The 20,066-nt window shown below is 36.3% G+C and overlaps 1 non-coding gene across 1 annotated transcript; it reads left to right on the forward strand.

The window, feature by feature from the left end:
• Positions 1-13,940: 13,940 nt before the first annotated feature.
• Positions 13,941-14,045, forward strand: LOC120883418. The gene has a single exon (XR_005725777.1). It is a non-coding gene; the product is annotated as a U6 spliceosomal RNA (small nuclear RNA).
• The last annotated feature ends 6,021 nt before the right edge of the window (positions 14,046-20,066 follow it).

A 20,066-nucleotide genomic window follows, 5' to 3' on the forward strand; every position in this document is an offset into this window, starting at 1 on the left:
AATTTCACTCATGTATTAAATAAAACACTGGGACTAGCTAACTCTTTTTAAAAGTTGTTTTTTAACCAACTAAAATTTATGAATTGCATTCAAATTAAGCAAAATATACATACTTTTTCATTTTATAAAATATTTTTATCATTTATTTAACTTATACTAAACTTTATCTCGTTGTTGTTATTGTTCAGTCATTAAGTCATGTCCAGCTCTTTGCAACCCTGTGGACTGCAGCACTCCAGGCTTCCCTGCCCTTCACTATCTCCCAGAGTTTGCTCAAATTCATGTCCATTGATGAGTCAGTGATTTTATCTAACCATTTCATCCTCTGCCACTCTCTTCTCCTTTGCCTTCAATCTTTCCCAGCATCAGAGTCTTCCAATAAGTGGCTCTTTGCATCAGGTGGAAGTCGCTCAGTCCTGTCCAACTCTTTGTGACGCCATGGACTGTAGCCTACCAGGCTCCTCTATCCATGGGATTTTTCAGGCAATAGTACTGGAGTGGATTGGCATTTCCTTCTCCAGCAGATCTTCCTGACCCAGGTATTGAACCCAGGTCTTCTGCTTTGTAGACAGACACTTTTACCATCTGAGCCACCGGGGAGGAGATCCTACCAGTCCATTCTGAAGGAGATCAACCCTGGGATTTCTTTGGAAGGAACGATGCTACAGCTGAAACTCTAGTACTTTGGCCACCTCATGCGAAAAGTTGACTCATTGGAAAAGACTTTGATGCTAGGAGGGATTGGGGGCAGGAGGAGAAGGGGACGACAGAGGATGAGATGGCTGGATGGCATCACTGACTCGATGGATGTGAATCTGAATGAACTCCGGGAGTTGGTGATGGACAGGGAGGGCTGGTGTGCTGCGATTCATGGGGTCGCAAAGAGTCAGACACGACTGAGCGACTGAACTGAACTGAACTGCATCAGATGGCCAAAGTATTGTGGTTTCAGCGTCAGCATCAGTCCTTCCAATGAATATCCAAAGTTGATTTCTGTTATGATTGATAGGTTTGATCTCCTTGCTGTCCAAAGGACTCCCAAGATCTTCTCCAACACCACAAGTTGAAGGCATCATAAATTTGAAAGTATTTTACCTTATGCATTATCATTTGTTGTTGAACTTTCTTTTGCTTTTTTTCATATAAAGCAACATTCAGGAATGATTACCTTTCATGTATACGGAAGTCATATGACTATCTGATTTATTGTTTTGAGGGTCAGAATTAGCCTGTTTAGCTTATCAACTAGAATTCTAATGGTTTTAGAATCACACAATATCAAAAGAGGGACCATTAACTTGAATAAATTGTGAGAATTCACATTTCAATATAAGTACTGTAATTTTTGCTCAATTGATTTACTTATTGATTATTCAAACTAAGCTATTTTCCACCTTTTGCAAATTCTATGAAAAATAGCAACATAAACCTAGGATGGATTTGCAATAATGTAATTTCTATTTTCCTTCTAAGTGAGAAAGTATTTTTCATGCTTTTTTCTTACTAATAAGCTATTGGCTACTTTGATAATTGATTGGTGTTGCCTAACGATTCATCTCTGAGAAAGTAATACATTTCTTATTTATAGATATATTTCTCAATATTTTTAGCATAATACTACTTTTCAAAACATTTCTATATGTAATATTTAGCTGTTATTGATTTAGTTAAACTTTTTCACAAGGCACATTATGTCCAGTTTATAACTGATAGTAACTTTATTAACAACATGTGTTTAAGGTAAATATTTTTAATACACTTAATGAATAATAATAAAAAAAACCTACATCTTTTTTTGTGTGGTGCACATTCACTTGGGCCAGATATGTGAATTGTGCTTAACTCTTAGAAATGTTTCAAAATGAAGATTTTTCAAGGTACCTTTTCCCTTGTTCTTAAAACCCATTTAGAATTTCTTTGAGAAAATGTATTACAGCCTTAAGTAACCTTAGTGACTGCATCATAAACAACTTAAGTAAGGTGTGCTATTTCTCAGAAGTAAATCTTTCTTTGTAGTTGACACAATAATAGCTAACACTTTTATAGCTCTTACCATGTGCCAAATATTTCTAAGTACTTTGAGTATATTAACACACTTAATCTTCTTAATGACTGTATGAGTTAGTGCCCATTTTGAAGTTGAAAAAAAACGAAGGACAAAGTAGTGAAGTAACTCAATGTGTATTACAGAGTTAGTAAGGAGAAAAACCAGGATTCTAACCCAAGTACTTTGGTGCATTCTTACAGCTTGCTCTTAGTTGGTAGCTCTGTTAATATTTTTACTCCTTCTGTCTCATCAATATTTAAATCCACTATCTCCTTAGGATATAGAAAAGCAAAGAAACCTACCAGATATTTTTTTTTCAAATATTTTTAATATTAAATAAGGAAAATTATATTTCTCTGCTACTAATGAAGGAATTGAGACATTTAGATTATGAGGTTAACACTAAAGATCTATCTACTCCAGAACAAATGCTTACCAAGAATTTTAAATTCTGGAGTGAAAACGGGTTTAAAATCATGAACGTGCCAAAATAAGAAAAAAAATGTACTGATAGTGATGAATTTCAGAGATATTATGGGTTTATATGTTTTAAAGAATGGTAAAACAATTTCATTAAACAGCTGAACCATAAAACATATGTGCTTCAACATTTTGAAGGAAATCAATCTTTACTGAAATAGTTATCACTATATTTGAGTATATAAATTATATATACTTACCTATGCCCATATATGTATCATAAATATAGCAAATATTCTTTTTTCAACAATATAATAAAAATTTTATGTGATCACAGTGAATGTACTCATTTGGATAAATTTTTATCAAAACTCTTTCAGGTAATTAAGTAAATTAATTGCTATGAAATGTCCTAAAACTTCTATATTTTATCTCCTAGTATTCTATATCAAACTTTAATATATAATTCCTTTGAAGATCAAGGTACTGAGTACAGCAAAAACAAGTGAGTAGTTAGCCCTTGATAAGATGATATAATTCATATAAAATAATTTGCCTTTGAAGTAGCAATATATCCAGATATGATTAAACTCTTCAAAAATAGTTTAAAATATTTAATTAGTTTTTTTCTTCTAATTATTGGTCAGCTTCCATTTGTCTCAAATATTTATTTTCTGTGTGAATTTGTGTGTCAAAGTGCAGGCAAAAATCACAGTGGTTATTTTAACTTAGAAAATTTAGTATGAACAATTTTAAATTTGATACAAGGTTTTATTTAGGTAACTGTAAAAGCAAATTAAAATACTAAAGTGTTCCTTAGAAAACGGAGAACAAAGGGAAGAAGTTGGGATTCTTAAAAGTTTGAAGTTTGAAAGGGAGGCCTTAAAGAACTGAAGCTCACATCTGTCAGAAGTTGTATCTGTGCCTTGAGAAGGAGCTCCATGGCCCTGGTTCCAGACTTTTCAGATGGTTCTCCAACAGAGAGGTGAGGGTTATGTCCCCTTCCTTTAATTCACTATCATAATGCTAGCCAAGAAAATGCATCACAAGTGATGCTGTGTAATTTGAGTCTATATCTGAAAATCTTCCTTTGTTTCTCATGGAACACTTGTGGGGCAATCACTTGCTATGTAAAAAGTCTATCTGCCCTGACACTACTGTGGTATAGAACCTATTTGTATGTATTGTATTAATAGTAAGTAGCCTAACTGAGCTGCCAGTTGACAGCCAGCATCAATTGCTAGCAATGAAATGAATCATCCTGTATGAAGGACCAATTATGCCAGATGATGATTGCGTGACTTCAATTTTAGTCAATAGCTAACTTCAGTGGCACAGGACACCCCAAGTCAAGCCCATACTGAGTCCTTGAATTAGTAGTCTATTATATTTTTTTAAATGGGAGTTCTATACCTACAGAATGTTACATTTTGGAGGTTGTTTGTTTTGTGGCAGTAAAAATTGGAGCAGAAGTAACAGTAAGCAACTAAAATGCAATATAAAATAACTGTATGCATATGAAAAAGTAAAAAGTAAAAGCTCTTTATTCCTTCCCCAACTTTGCAGATTCTTTCAAGTGCTCACTATTGGCAATGCCTCGTTGGGTGGTAGCTGGCAAAACAGGAAAGCATTTTTGCAGAATTTTAGTTTCTGCATCACAAAGAGGAATATAAAATATCAGATTTAGAGCTGAGAGACAATAGTTTAATAGATGGTGCTGGATATTTATATAAAGGATGAAGATGATTTCAGGTTAAAACTGAAATTTTGATTACACATAATAATACTTACAGTATTACTTTTTTAGGTATTAAAAATAATCCCAAAGTATAAAACTAGGATATGAGTTTGAAAAATGGTTAATATGGGTTAATATTAAGTGAAACTAATCTACTTAATAGAATCAGCATACATTAAATTCGATCTCAGTTACCACTGCCATGAATAAAAAATAGCTGATTATTAATACAGCTTTCAGATAAACTGATGTTATCAGTAAAAAGACTAACACACATTTAACCTGCCTCTTGTCACTGTTGATACTCTGGCCACATTACCAGTGTAACTTCATGAGTTAAAAAGAAAAAAATTCCAAAAAATAAGAATCAAGAGACATTACTTATTTCCTTTTTGCTATTCCCTACTCAGACTGGTCTTATTATAGTGTATTTGCGCCTATTAATATTATTGCTATCAAAATACCAATAGCATTTTTCACAGAACTAGAACAAAAAAAAAATTAAATTTATATGGCAACACAAAAGGCTCCAAATAGCCAAGCAATCTTGAGAAAGAAAAATGAAACTGAGGAAGCAGACTTCCTGACTTCACTTCTATAATATAAGGTTACAATGATCAAAACAGTATGGTATTGGCACAAAAACAGAAATATAGATCAATGAAACAGGATAGAAAGCCCAGAAATAAATTGATACATCTATGATCAACTAATCTACAACAGAGGAGTCAAGAAAATACAATGAAGAAAAGAGAGTCTTTTAAATAAATGCTGCTGGGAGAACTGGACAGCTGCATGTAAAAAAATGAAACTAGAGCACTCTAACACCATATACAAAAATAAACTCTAAATGGATCAAATCATTAAATGTAATGATGGACAGTATAAAAGTCTTAGAGGAAAACATAGGTAGAACTCTTTGACATTAATCACAGCAATATGTTTTTGATCCACCCCCTTGAGTAATGAAAATAAAAACAAAGATAAACAAATTGGACCTAATTAAACTTAAAAGTTTCTGCACAGCAAAAGAAATCGTAAACAAAATCAAAAGACAACCCACAGAATGGGAGACAATATTTGCAAATGAAGAGACTGACAAGAAATTAATCTCCAAAACAGCTCATGCAGATCAATGGTAAAGTTTTTTTGTTCTTTTTTTAATGGACAGGAGATCTAAATAGACATTTCTCCACATAAGATATACAAATGGCTAAAAAGCACATGAAAAGATGCTCAGCATCAGTAAATATCAGAGTAATGTAACTCAAGCTGCTGTGAGGTAATTGGCCATCATCGAAAAGTCTACACACAATAAATTCTGCAGAGTGTGTGGAGAAAATGGAACCCTCCTACACTATAGGTGGGTATATAAATTAATACAACCGTTACGCAGAACGCTATAAAAGTTCCTTAAAAAAATATAGAACTACCATATGATCCAACAAACCCTATCCTGGGCATATATACGAAGAATTCAATAATCCAAAAGGATACTTGCACCCCAGTGTTCATTATAGCACTGTCTACAATAGCCAAGATATGGAAGAAGCCTAAGTGTCCATTGACAGAGGAATGGATAAAAAAGATGTGGTGCATATATACAATGGATTATTACTGAGCCATCAAAAAGAATGAAACAATGTCATTTGCAGTACATGGATGGACTTAGAGATGATCATATTGAGTAAAGTCTGACAGAGAAAGACAAAACCATATGATATTGATAACATGTAGAATCTAAAAAAAAAAAAAGGTACAAGTGAAAATATAAAATAAGAATAGAGTAACAGATGTAGAGAACAAACTTATGGTTACCAAAGGGGAAAAATGGAGAGAGACAAGTTAGGTGACTGGGATTGACAAATACATACCACTATGTATAAAATAGATAATTAAAAAGGACCTACGACTGTATAGCATGTGTTTCCCTGTGGCTCAGATGGTAAAGAATCTGCCTGTGATGAAAGAGACCTGGGTTCAAGCCTTGGGTCTGGAGGATCCCCTGGAAAAGGGAATGGCTACCCAGTCCAGTAATCTTTCCTAGAGAATTCCATGGACAGAGGAGCCTTGTGGATTATAGTCTATGGGTTTGCAAAGAGTCAGACATGACTGAGTGTGCACACATGCACACACACACATACACACACACAATGGATAGCACAGTAAACTCTACTCAATGCTCTGTAATAATCTATATTGGGGAAAAATCTTTAAAAACGGTGGATATATGTATATGCATAACAGATTCACTTTGCTGTATAGCAGAAACTAACACAAGATACTATAAATCAACTATACTCCATTAAATTTTTTTTAAATTAAATAAAACATACCAAGAAACCCATTCTTCTGAACAAGATTAAGGAAAGTCTATAATTTACAACTGATGGCCCCACCCATCAGAACAAGACTCAATTTCCCCACAGTCAGTCTCTCTCATCAGGAAGCTTGCATAAGCCTCTTATCCTTATCCTTCAGACAGAATGAAAACCACAATCACAGAAAGCTAATAAAACTGATCACATGAACCACAGCTTTGTCTAACTCAATAAAACTATGAGCCATGTCCTATAGGGTCACCCAAGAAGGACAGGTCATGGTGGAGAGTTCTGACAAACTTCGTCCATTGGAGAAGATAATGGAAAATCACTTCAGTATTCTTGCCTGAGAACCCCAAGAATAGTATGAAAAGACAAATATATGACACTGAAAGATGAACTCCCCAGGTCCGTAGATGCCCAATATGTTACTGAACAAGAGTAAAGAAATAACTCCAGAAAGAATGAAGAGAAAACAACACCCAGTTGTGGATGTGACTGGTGATGGAAATAGAGTCCAATTCAGTAAAGAGCAATATTGCATAGGAACCTGGGATGTTAGGTCCATGAATCAAGGTAAATTAGAAGTGGTCAAGCAGGAGATAACAAGAGTGAACATTTACATTTTAGGAATCAGTGAACTAAAATGGATTGGAATGGGTGAATTTAATTCAAATGATCATTATATCTACTACTGTTGGCAAGAATCTCTTAGAAGAAATGGAGTAATTCTCATAGTCAACAAAAGAGTCTGAAATGAAGTACTTGGGTGCAGTCTCAAAAACAACAGAATGATCCCTGTTCGTTTCCAAGGGAAACCATTCAGTATCACAGTAATTCAAGTCTATGCCCCAACCAGCAATGTTGAAGAAGCTGAAGTTGAATGGTTCTATGAAGACCTAGACCTTCTAGAACTAACACCCATAAAAGATGTCCTTTTCACCATACAGGACTGGAATGCAAAAGTTGGAAGTCAAGAGTTACCTGTAGTAATAGGCAAACTTGTCCTTAGAGCACAAAATGAAGCAGGGCAAAGGCTAACAGAGTTTTACCAAGAAAACACACTGGTCATAGAAAACACCTTCATCCAACAACACAAGAGAAAACTCTACACATGCACATCACCAGATGGTCAATACCTAAATCTGATTGATTAAATTCTTTGCAGTAAAAGATGGAGAAGCTTAATACAGTCAGCAAAAACAAGATGGAGAGCTGACTGTGGCTTATTGTCAAATTCAGACTTAAATTGAAGAAAGTAGGAAAACCACTAGACCTTTCAGGTATGACCTAAATCAAAACCCTTATGATTATACAGTGGAAGTGACAAATATATTCAAGGGATTAGATCTAATAGACAGAGTGCCTGAAGAACTATGGGTGGAGGTTCATGACATTGTACAGGAGGGAGTAATCAAGACCATCCCCAAGAAAAAGAAATGAAAAAACTCAAAATGATTGTCTGAGGAAGCCTTACAAATAACTGAGGAAAGTAGAGAAGGTAAAGGCAAAGGATAAAAAGAAAAATATACCCATTTGAATGTAGCTGCTGCTGCTGCTGCTGCTGCTGCTGCTGCTGCTGCTAAGTCACTTCAGTCGTGTCTGACTCTGTGCGACCCCATAGACGTCAGCCCACCAGGCTCCCCCATCCCTGGGATTCTCCAGGCAATTACACTGGAGTGGGTTGTCATTTCCTTCTCCAATGCATGAAAGGTAAAAGTGAAAGTGAAGTCACTCAGTCGTGTCCGACTCCTAGCAACCCCAGGGACTGCAGCCTAACAGGCTCCTCTGTCCATGGGATTTTCCAGGCAAGAGTACTGGAGTGGGGTGCCACTGCCTTCTCCATTTGAATATAGAATTAAAAAAAAAAAAAAAAAAAGAGAGAGAGAGAAAAATAGGAAAGTGTTCCTCAGTGATCAATGCAAAGAAATTGAGGAAAACAAAGGAATAGGAAAGACTAGATATCTCTTCAAGAAAATTAGAGATATCAAGGGAACATTTCATGCAAAGGTCACAATAAAGGATAGAAATGGCATGGACCTAACAGAAGCAGAAGATACTAAGAGGTGACAAGAATACACAGAAGAACTAGATAAAAAGATCTTAATGACCTAGATAACCACAATGGTGTAATCACCCACCTAAAGTCAGACATCCTGGAATGCAAAGTCCAGGGGGCCTTAGGAAGAATCACCAGGAATAAAGCTAGTGGAGGTGATGGAATTCCAGCTGAGCTATTTCAAGTCCTAAATGATGATGTTGTGAAAGTGCTGCACTCACTATACTATATACCAGCAAATTTGGCAAATTCAGCAGTGGCCACAGGATAGGAAATAATCAGTTTTCATTCTAACCCCAAAGAAGGGCAATGTCAAAGAATGTTCAAGCTACCACACAATTGCACTCATCTCACATGCTAGCAAAATAATGCTCAAAATTCTCCAAGCCAGGCTTCAACAGTACATAAACCATGAACTTCCAGATGTTCAAGCTGGATTTAGAAAAGGCAGAGGAACCAGATTTTCAAATTGCCAACATCTGTTGGAACATTGAAAAAGCAAGAGAATTCCAGAAAAACATCTACTTCTGCTTTATTGATTACCCCAAAGCCTTTGACTGTGTGGATACCAACAAACTGAAAAATTCTGAGAGATGGGAGTACCACCACCTGATCTGCCTCCTGAGATATCTGTATGCAGATCAAGAAGCAACAGTTAGAACTGAACATGAAACAATAGACTGGTTGCAAACTGGGAAAGGAGTCCCTCAAGGTTTTATATTGTCACCCTGCTTATTTAACTTATATGCCGAGTACATCATGCAAACTGCAGGCTGGATGAAGCACAATCAAGATTTTGCCAGAAATATCAATAACCTCAGATATGCAGATGACACCACTCTTATGGCAGAAAGTGAAGAAGAACAAAAGAGCCTCTTGATGAAAGTGAAAGAAGAGGGTGACAAGGTTGGGTTAAAACTCAACACTCAGAAAACTAAGTTCATGGCATCCAGTCACATCACTGCATGGCAACTAGTTGGGGAAATAGTGGAAATTGTGAGAGACTTTATTTTCCTGGGCTTCAAAATCACTGCAGATAGTGACTGCAGCCATGAGATAAAAGACACTTGCTCCTTAAAAGAAATGTTATGACAAACCTAGACAGCATATTGAAAAGCAGAGACATTACTTTGCTGACAAAGGTCAGTCTAGTCAAAGCTACGATTTTTCCAGTAGTCATGTACGGATGTGAGATTTGTACTCTAAAGAAAGATGAGTGCTAAAAATTGATACTTTTGAACCATGGTGTTTGAGAATACTCTTGAGAGTCCCTCGGATGGCAAGGAGATCCAACCAGTCCATCCTAAAGGAAATCAATCCTGAATATTCATTGGAAAGACTAATGCTGAAGCTGAAGCTCCAATACTTTGGCCACCTAATGCAGAGAATGAACTCATTATAAAAGACCCTGATGCTGGGAAAGATGATTGCAGGCAGGAGGAGAAGGGGACGACAGAGGATGAGATGGCTGGATGGCATCACTGACTCGATGGACATGAATTTGAGCAAGCTCCAGGTGTTGGTGATGGACAGGGAATTCTGGCTTGCTGTAGTCCATGGGGTCACAAAGAGTCGGACACGACTGAGCAACTGAACTGAACTGAATGTAAGTCATCTATTATGAAAGATTGATAGCATCTGAGATTTGATAAATGGAGAAGTAACCAAATTATATTTCCCAAAGTAAATATATACATACATATATACATACATATGTGTATATATATATGTATGTATATATATAGCCATTATGTTGCCTATCATAATCTGAGCTTGTTTGAAATATTTATCTATACATATATGTTTTATATATATCATATGATTTTGTTACTTTTTTGGGGGGGGCTTCTATTTGAGACCAAAAATGATAGCATTTAACTAACAAATAACTTTAGCAGAATGAAATATTTTCTGCTTTCTATCTGCCCTGACACTACTGTGGTATAGAACTGAACTAACTAAACAAAAATAAAATATTAGGACATACAAAGCAAAAGGGATCTATTATTTGGTGTGTTTGACTATAAAGAGAATGCTAAGTCCTGTCAGAAAGTGAAGGGCTGAATAAATGATATTTATTTTTAAAAATAAATGTTAGTGTTAACTGTAGGAAAAATATATACACAATGAATGATGTTCAGTTCAGTTCAGTTGCTCAGTCATGCCCGACTCTTTGCGACCCCATGGACTTCAGCAGCCAGGCTTCCCTGTCCATCACCAGCTCCCGGAGCTTGCTAACCATGATTCCAGACATCATGCTGCAAAGGGTCCTTGGAGGGTCAGTGGTGCTGATATCACCTGAAATATGTTTAGAAGCAAAATGTCTCAAGTCTCACTAAAGATTTATGGAGTCAGAATCTTCAGAAGTACACCAGGGAAATTTTGTTAAAATGTTGACTGATTCAAATTCTAGGGGTAAACTTTGGAACTAATAATTCAACTGTGAAGCTGCCAGGTGAGGCTAATGCTTCCTTTCTGCTTTTAGGGTTGATTAACATTCTAAAGGAGATCAGCCCTGGGTGTTCTTTGGAAGGAATGACTCTAAAGCTGAAACTCCAATACTTTGGCCACCTGATGTGAAGAGTTGACTCATTGGAAAAGACTCTGATGCTGAGAGGGATTGGGGGCAGGAGGAAAAGGGGGACGACCAAGGATGAGACGGCTGGATGGCATCAGCGACTTGATGGACGTGAGTTTGAGTGAACTCCAGGAGTTGGTGATGGACAGGGAGGCCTGGCACGCTGCAATTCATGGGGTTGCAAAGAGTCGAACACGACTGAGCAACTGAACTGAACATTTCTCAGCCATTAACCATATGTCCATAGATAGAAACATAAACATGAATCAACTAAATTCTGTGGCAAACAGTATTGGTAGGGTAAATGGAAGAAAGATGCATGCTTGGATATGATGTAAGGAAGCTAACACCTTTTTTTGCACAGGTAACTGGGAGTTGGTGATGGACAGGGAGGCCTGACGTGCTGCGATTCACGTGGTCACAAAGAGTCAGACACAACTGAGCAACTGAAATGAACTGAACTGAACTGAATAATCTATAATATTGATTATTAACTTAATAAGTTTTTTCTAAAATATAAATATGGTATTATTAAGAATAAATATTACATGAAACACAGCCACCTTAAAGAGTTTATTTGAATTTCAATATAAATTTCAAAAATGTAATATATGTTATTTTTATAAATTTTTAAAAATATTTATATTTAAATATTTTTAATATTTTATATTTATATAAAAGATATAAAAGTTCAAAAATCTGCCTCCATCACATTCTTGTCACAATTATTGGTTAAACAGAAAATTTATGTCATTGCTACCCATAAAAGAGAAAGAATTGCTGGTCCATATAAATACATTTTGATTGCATATTCTAGATTGAAATGTCTCTAATAATGTGCATGCATTCATGCTAAGTCACTTCAGTCGTGTCTGACTCTTTGCAACTCTATGGACTCCTCTTTCAATTGGATCCTCTTTCAACTGGATTCTCCACCCAAGAATACTGGAGTGAGTTGCCATGCCCTCCTCCAGGGGATCTTTCCATCCCATGGATCAAACCTGAGTCTCTTTTGTGTTCTGCATTGTCAAGCGGTTCTTTACCACTCATGCCACCTGGGAAGTCCTGTCACTAATATAAACTAGTATAAATAACATTCTGCATTTTAGATTTACCTGGAATAAAAGGAGCCACTATAAAGGCAATTTGATTCTGTAAGTCCATATGTCAAGAAAACAACAATTGGGCAGTTAAATCTGACTAAAACAAAATATGAATCCTGGGATATTAATATCATTAGTAGCCTTGGTTAAAACAGTATTAGCTATTAAATATTAGTAAAAATAGTTAATATTATGTAGTCATGTTTATCATCAAATATTTTCTTTTTTTTTCCTATTGTAAAGGGAAAAAAATTGCAATAGCTGAAGCAGAAAATATTTTTCTACTTATTGTCAGTCCTTTGGATTTCTACAGAGATATCCAAACATGTGTGACTTCTTTTCCTTGGCAAGAGAATAAGCAGCGTTTTAGTATGTTTTAAGACAAAGTTTTGTGTTGGTACAAATCCAAATTTTGGTGAGGTTCCAGATCTTTCAAATTAAGCATCCTTTAAACAACAACAACAACAACAATATCCAATAAAGTAAAAACAAAAGCCACAAAAATCCATATGGTCCAGGATGGAGCAATAAAACTTTTCCTTCCAGCTTTGTTTGCTTTATATATCCATTAGCTAAATTCCTACCACACAAGAAGCACAATGCCTTTTTCATCTCTTTGTGCTGAGCAATGAGAGTAAAACTGAAAGATACACAGTATTCACCCTGCATACTTTCTTTGACATTTCTGCATTAAGCCGAGATGAATATAAACAAAGACAGATGTCCATAATCATAATGTCAAGTTATGTTTTCATTAATTCTTCTCAAAGGCAAATAATGTTGTACATTATAGTATGGGGATGATGAAAATTATACATTCCTTAAACATGTCATATAAAGGCCCATGGGCTCCAGTATGTTTTGAAATGAAGCATTATCTTAACAACATGACTTCCTATAAATAGTGTGACATAGAAACTTTTAAAATAAGCGATGAGATACTTTTTAAAATAAAGTTTTAATCTAATCATTGGCTTTGCTGAAAATTTAAGGATCTAAATATCTCTAGGTAAAGATCATGTATCAATTCATGGATACTAAGTCTCTTCAGTCATGTCCAACTCCTTGTGACCCCATGGACTGCAGCCCACCAGGCTCCTCTGTGCATGGGATTCTCTAGACAAAAATACTGGAGTGGGTAGTCATTTCCTTCTCCAGGGGGGTCTTCTCAACCCAGGGGTCAAACCAGCATCTCTTAAGTCTCCTGCATTGGCAGGTGGGTTCAATAGACATTTGTGGCATATAGTCATTTTGCATTCCCAATTGTAAAGGCTTTCAGATCTGTGAGTCCGCCTTGTATCTCTGACTGCTTCACAAGCTTCTGTGAATAAGCTTCTAGTGACAAACATGATACTTTGTAATTTTGTAGTTGTTGATACTATTGAAGACTATTAATTTTCACTAAAAAATGGGAAACTGGAAGACCTAGTGTTTAATGAGTGTCAATGATCTACTATAATTCACACCTTGCTTACAATATTTTCCAAATTCTTTTAATTAATTGTTTAATTAGTTACAGAATATTAACAAGAGTGACTAAGCTGTCATTGTTATTCATAGTCATATTCATATTCATATCAATGATTAATTATGAACCACTTGTCTTTTATTTAACCTCAGTGAGCTTAGTTATTTTGAAGTCCATGGTAAAGCACTCCTTTAATTCCAATTCTCTTGCTCTTCAACAGCACATATATGCTAAAATTGGAGTGATACAGAGAAGATTAGCATGGTCCCTGCACAAAGATGACAAAAATTCATGAAACATTCCACATTTGAGGGCATATATTGAGATAAAACTAAAGAAGAAACATGTACCTCTATGTTCATAGCAGCACTATTCAAAACAGCCAAGACATGGAAACAAACTAAATGTCCATTGACAGATGACTGGATAAAGAAAATATGCTACATATATACATGGATTACTATTTAGCCATAAAAAAAAAATGACATAATGCTGTATGCAGTAATACATGGACCTGGGAATTATCATCCTAAATGAAGTAAGTCAGAAAGATAAATGCAGTATGGTGTAACATATAAACTATGACACAAGTGACCGTATCTCACTGACGCAGAGAACACCACTTGTGGTTGCCAAGTGGGAGGTGGGGGTGGGGGTGGATTGGGAGTTTGGGGTTAGAAGATGCACACTATTATATATAGGATGGGTAAACAAGGTCCTGTTGTATAGCACAGTGAACTGTATTCACTATCCTGTGATAAACCATAATAGAAAATAGATTAAAAATAATCTAAATAGATGTATAAATGAGTCACTTTGCTATAACGCAGAAGTTAACACACCATTGTAAGTTAACTACAATTAAAAAATAATTCTGATCTCTGTCTTCATCTCATTGGTATACCATGTTCTCTGTTGCCAGGACTCTCTATGTCAATAGAGCACCATCAGATGTTATATGCCACTGCTATCACCAAAGCTCCACACCTCTGTCAGTAGAGAAAGGTTTTCTGCAGAACCCTGTCACACCTATGACCTAAGCAGCAATGTTTATTCCAAGACCAGTACATGAAACCTATTAGCAAAGAAGATGAGACATTGGAAAGAGCATGGGAAGATAGAAATGGAGAGGAAATACGGATACAGATCATTGGATTTTACTGTTTACCTATTTATATCCATTTACTATACAAGGAAATAATGAATTAAAAGTATAGAACAAAGATGCAATGTTTGATTATGAGAATAGCACTTGTGCAGGTTAACTCTGAGGCAATAAATTATTGTTAACTATATCAATTCGCTCATGTAAGTGGGATTATCTTAACGAAATTGTCTTTCCAAAAATGATGACTTCCCATTATGTTTAGCCATTATAATAAAATAAAGGATTTTTCTGTCTTTTCTATTATTTTTCCTTCATCTTGCTTCTCCTAGGCTCTAAAAGAGAAATGAATATAATTTTCTAAGATATTTCTCAGAATCAAATGATAATGAAGACAAAAGTCAAACTATCTTTTGAAATTTGAAAATAATACCTTTTTTTTCTCCCTGAAACATTATCTTCTTTCTCCTTCCTCACAAAACAAGTAGACAACAAATTTTATTAACAGCATAGCTCTGTAAATCATCAATTTAGAAATTCAAGATTTATTGTAAAGAATGTGGATAATAAAGTAACCATGAACTTCATTAAAAAAATTCATTTTATATTGGTAGTATAGTTGATTAACCTCATTCCATAGTTCATCAGGCACTCTATCTATCAGATCTAGGCCCTTAAATCTATTCCTCACTTCCACTGTATAATCATAAGGGATTTGATTTAGGTCATACCTGAATAGTCTAGCGGTTTTCCCTACTTTCTTCAATTTAAGTCTGAATTTGGTAATAAAGAGTTCATGATCTGAGCCACAGTCCACTCTTGGTCTTGTTTTTGTTGACTGTATAGAGCTTCTCCATCTTTGGCTGCAAAGAATATAATCAATCTGATTTTGATGTTGACCATCTGGTGATGTCCGTGTGTAGAGTCTTCTCTTGCGTTGTTGGAAGAGGGTGTTTGCTATGACCAGTGCACTTTCTTGGCAAAACTCTATTAGTCTTTGCCCTGCTTCATTGTGCATTCCAAGGCCAAATTTGCCTGTTACTCCAGGAGTTTCTTGACTTCCTACTTTTGCATTCCAGTCCCCTATAATGAAAAGGACATCTTTTTAGGGTGTTAGTTCTAAAAGGTCTTGTAGGTCTTCATAAAACCGTTCAACTTCAGTTTCTTCAGCGTTACTGGTTGGGGCATAGACTTGGAAAACTGTGATATTGAATGGCTTGCCTTGGAGACGAACAGAGATCATTCTGTTGTTTCTGAGATTGCATCCAAGTACTGCATTTCGGACTCTTTTGTTCACCATGATGGCTACTCCATTTCTTTTGAGCGATTCTTGCCTGCAGTAGTAGATATAATGGTCATCTGAGTTAAATTCACCCATTCCAGTCCGTTTTAGTTCACTGGTTCCTAGAATGTCGACGTTCACCCTTGCCATCTATTGTTTGACTACTTCCAATTTGCCTTGATTCATGGACCTGACATTCCAGGATCCTATGCAATATTGCTCTTTACAGCATCAGATCTTGCTTCTATCACCACTCACATCCACAACTAGGTATTGTTTTTGCTTTGGCTCCATCCCTTCATTCTTTCTGGAGTTATTTCTCCACTGATCTCCAGTAGCATATTGGGCACCTAATGACCTGGAGAGTTCCTCTTTTGGTATCCTATTATTTTGCCTTTTCATACTGTTCATGGGGTTCTCAAGGCAAGAATACTGAAGTGGCTTGCCATTCCCTTCTCCAGTGGACCACATTCTGTCAGGATGGGTCAAGACCATCCCCATGGAAAAGAAATGCAAAAAAGCAAAATGGCTGTCTGGGGAAGCCTTACAAATAGCTGTGAAAAGAAGAGAGGTGAAAAGCAAAGGAGAAAAGGAAAGATATAAGCATCTGAATGCCGAGTTCCAAAGAATAGCAAGAAGAGATAAGAAAGCCTTCTTCAGTGATCAATGCAAAGAAATAGAGGAAAACAACAGAATGGGAAAGACTAGTGATCTCTTCAAGAAGATTAGAGATACTAAGGGAACATTTCATGCAAAAATGGGCTCGATAAAGGAAATGGTCTGGACCTAACAGAAGCAGAAGATATTAAGAAGAGGTGGCAAGAATACACGGAAGAATTGTATAAAAAAGATCTTCATGACCCAGATAATCATGATGATGTGATCACTAATCTAGAGCCAGACTTCTTGGAATGTGAAGTCAAGTGGGCCTTAGAAAGCATCACTACGAACAAAGCTAGTGGAGGTGATGAAATTCCAGCTGAGCTGTTTCAAATCCTGAAAGATGATGCTGCAAAAGTGCTGCACTCAATATGCCAGCAAATTTGGAAAACTCAGCAGTGGCCACAGGACTGAAAATGGTCCGTTTTCATTCCAATTCCAAAGAAGGGCAATGCCAAAGAATGCTCAAACCACTGCACGATTGCATTCATCTCACATGCTGGTAAAGTAATGCTCAAAATTCTCCAAGCCAGGCTTCAGCAATACGTGAACCGTGAACTCCCTGATGTTGAAGCTGGTTCAGAAAAGGCAGAGGAACCAGAGATCAAATTGCCAACATCCGCTGGATCATGAAAAAGCAAGAGAGTTCCAGAAAAACATCTATTTCTGCTTTATTGACTATGCCAAAGCCTTTGACTGTGTGGATCACAATAAACTGTGGACAGTTCTGAAAGAGATGGGAATACACCTGACGTGCCTCTTGAGAAATCTGTATGCAGGTCAGGAAGCAACAGTTAGAATTGGACATGGAACAACAGACTGGTTCCAAACAGGAAAAGGAGTACGTCAAGGCTGTATATTGTCACCCTGCTTATTTAACTTCTATGCAGAGTACATCATGAGAAACACTGGACTGGAAGAAACACAAGCTGGAATCAAGATTGCTGGGAGAAATATCAATAACCTCAGATATGCAGATGACACCACCCTTATGGCAGAAAGTGAAGAGGAGCTAAAAAGCCTCTTGATGAAAGTGAAAGAGGAGAGCAAAAAAGTTGGCTTAAAGCTCAACATTCAGAAAATGAAGATCATGGCATCTGGTCCCATCACTTCATGGGAAATAGATGGGGAAACAGTGGAAACAGTGTCAGACTTTATCTTTTTGGATCCAAAATCACTGCAGATGCTGATTGCAGCCATGAAATTAAAAGACACTTACTTCTTGGAAGAAAAGTTATGACCAACCTAGATAGTATACTCAGAAGCAGAGACATTACTTTGTCAGCTAAGGTCCATCTAGTCAAGGCTGTGGTTTTTCCTGTGGTCATGTATGGATGTGAGAGTTGGACTCTAAAGAAGGCTGAACGCCAAAGAATTGATGCTTTTGAACTGTGGTGTTGGAGAAGACTCTTATGAGTCCCTTGGACTGCAGGGAGATCCAACCAGTCCATTCTGAAGATCAACCCTGGGATTTCTTTGGAAGGAATGATGCTAAAGCTGAAACTCCAGTACTTTGGCCACCTCATGCGAAGAGTTGACTCATTGGAAAAGACTCTGATGCTGGGAGGGATTGGGGGCAGGAGAAGAAGGGGACGACAGAGGATGAGATGGCTGGATGGCATCACTGACTCGATGGACGTGAGTCTGAGTGAACTCTGAGAGTTGGTGATGGACAGGGAGGCCTGCTGTGCTGCAAATCATGGGGTCGCAAAGAGTCGGACATGACTGAGTGACTGAACTGAACTGAACTGACAGTTGATTAACAATATGATGGGGGCAGTGGTGATGATAGCTATGATGGGTCTGGTATTGATAGCATTGTTCGTGATGTGGTGATGTGACGCTGATGCAGTCTTTGAAACAGAGAAATGTCTTCTCATGAATGACTTCTTCCTTCAGTTCATGTCAGATTGTTAAATAGCTTTTGAAGATTACATGATCTTTTAAAAAAAAGATTGAAAATAATACAAATAAGCAATTACCTCCAGATTTGCTCTATACAAATTAATATGCAGCAATAAAATGTTTTAGAAAATTCTTATGATTATGAGGTATCCAGAAATATGGAAATTTGTGTGGTATGGTTCTTAGGAATTTGTACTAAAAGTAGAATCTCTAATTAAAATTAAAATTTAAAATTAAATTAGAACTAATTAAAATTAAATTCTAAAATTAAAAAAGAAAAAAGTTGCATCACTTACATGCTTTGTGACTCCTAACAACAACACTTAATCCAGACAAACTTAAGTTTTACCACCTCTGTAAAGTGTGTTATAACATTGACTTAATGATACAGTTATATAAAAGGGCTATGTAAGAGGGTCTAACCCAGTTCCAAAATACATTAAATATTCAATACATATTACTGTAGCTCTTTATAGTATTAATGCTGCTGCTGCTACTGCTGCTGCTAAGTCGCTTCAGTCGTGTCCGACTCTATGCGACCCCACAGACGGCAGCCCACCAGGCTCCCCTGTCCCTGGGATTCTCCAGGCAAGAATAGTGGAGTGGGTTGCCATTTCCTTCTCCAATGCATGGAAGTGAAAAGTGAAAGTGAAGTCGCTCAGTCGGATTCCTAGCGACCCCATGGACTGCAGCCTACCAGGCTCCTCCGTCCATGGGATTTTCCAGGCAAGAGTAGTGGAGTGGGGTGCCATTGCTGTATTGTTGTTATTGTTGTTATTTTATTGTTATTATTATTTTTTTAAGAATGAATTATAATGTTGAAAGACCAAAAGAATATATAAGTATTAGTCTCTTACTGGGAACAATTTCTAATAGATGTAAAATGTTTGAAAGACATTCATTATCTCCCAAAACATGAGGAGAGACACCTGAAAATATGCAAACTGCAAAATATTTATTGTAGTTCAGATAGAGCATAGACTGTGGAAGTAGTATGGCTATATGAAAACAGTGAAATAATGATAGAATGGGGGCATTGGAATATGTTTGTGGTTGCCCTTTGTTTACAAGACTTGAGGGGAAAAATGTGGATGAAAACAAGAAAAATAGTAATATATTCATGACAGGTTTAGTAGAAAAACACAGCATAACTTTCTAATCAAAACTTTGATTTTGAAAATTTGGTTAACAACTTATGAGTTAAATATTAAACAATTTATTCGATTTTTCTGGTTAGATTGGCTAATATATCTGTATATATAAAATAAAATTTTTATAGCTACCTTGCGGGATAACAATAAAGATTAAATAGGTTATATAATATTAAAATGATTTTACTGTCTCCTAGGAAAATAATTATGATTCATAATAATCCAAATA

Source organism: Oryx dammah, unplaced genomic scaffold (assembly GCF_014754425.2).
Source record: "Oryx dammah isolate SB20612 unplaced genomic scaffold, SCBI_Odam_1.1 HiC_scaffold_24, whole genome shotgun sequence".
Lineage (NCBI taxonomy): Eukaryota > Metazoa > Chordata > Mammalia > Artiodactyla > Bovidae > Oryx > Oryx dammah.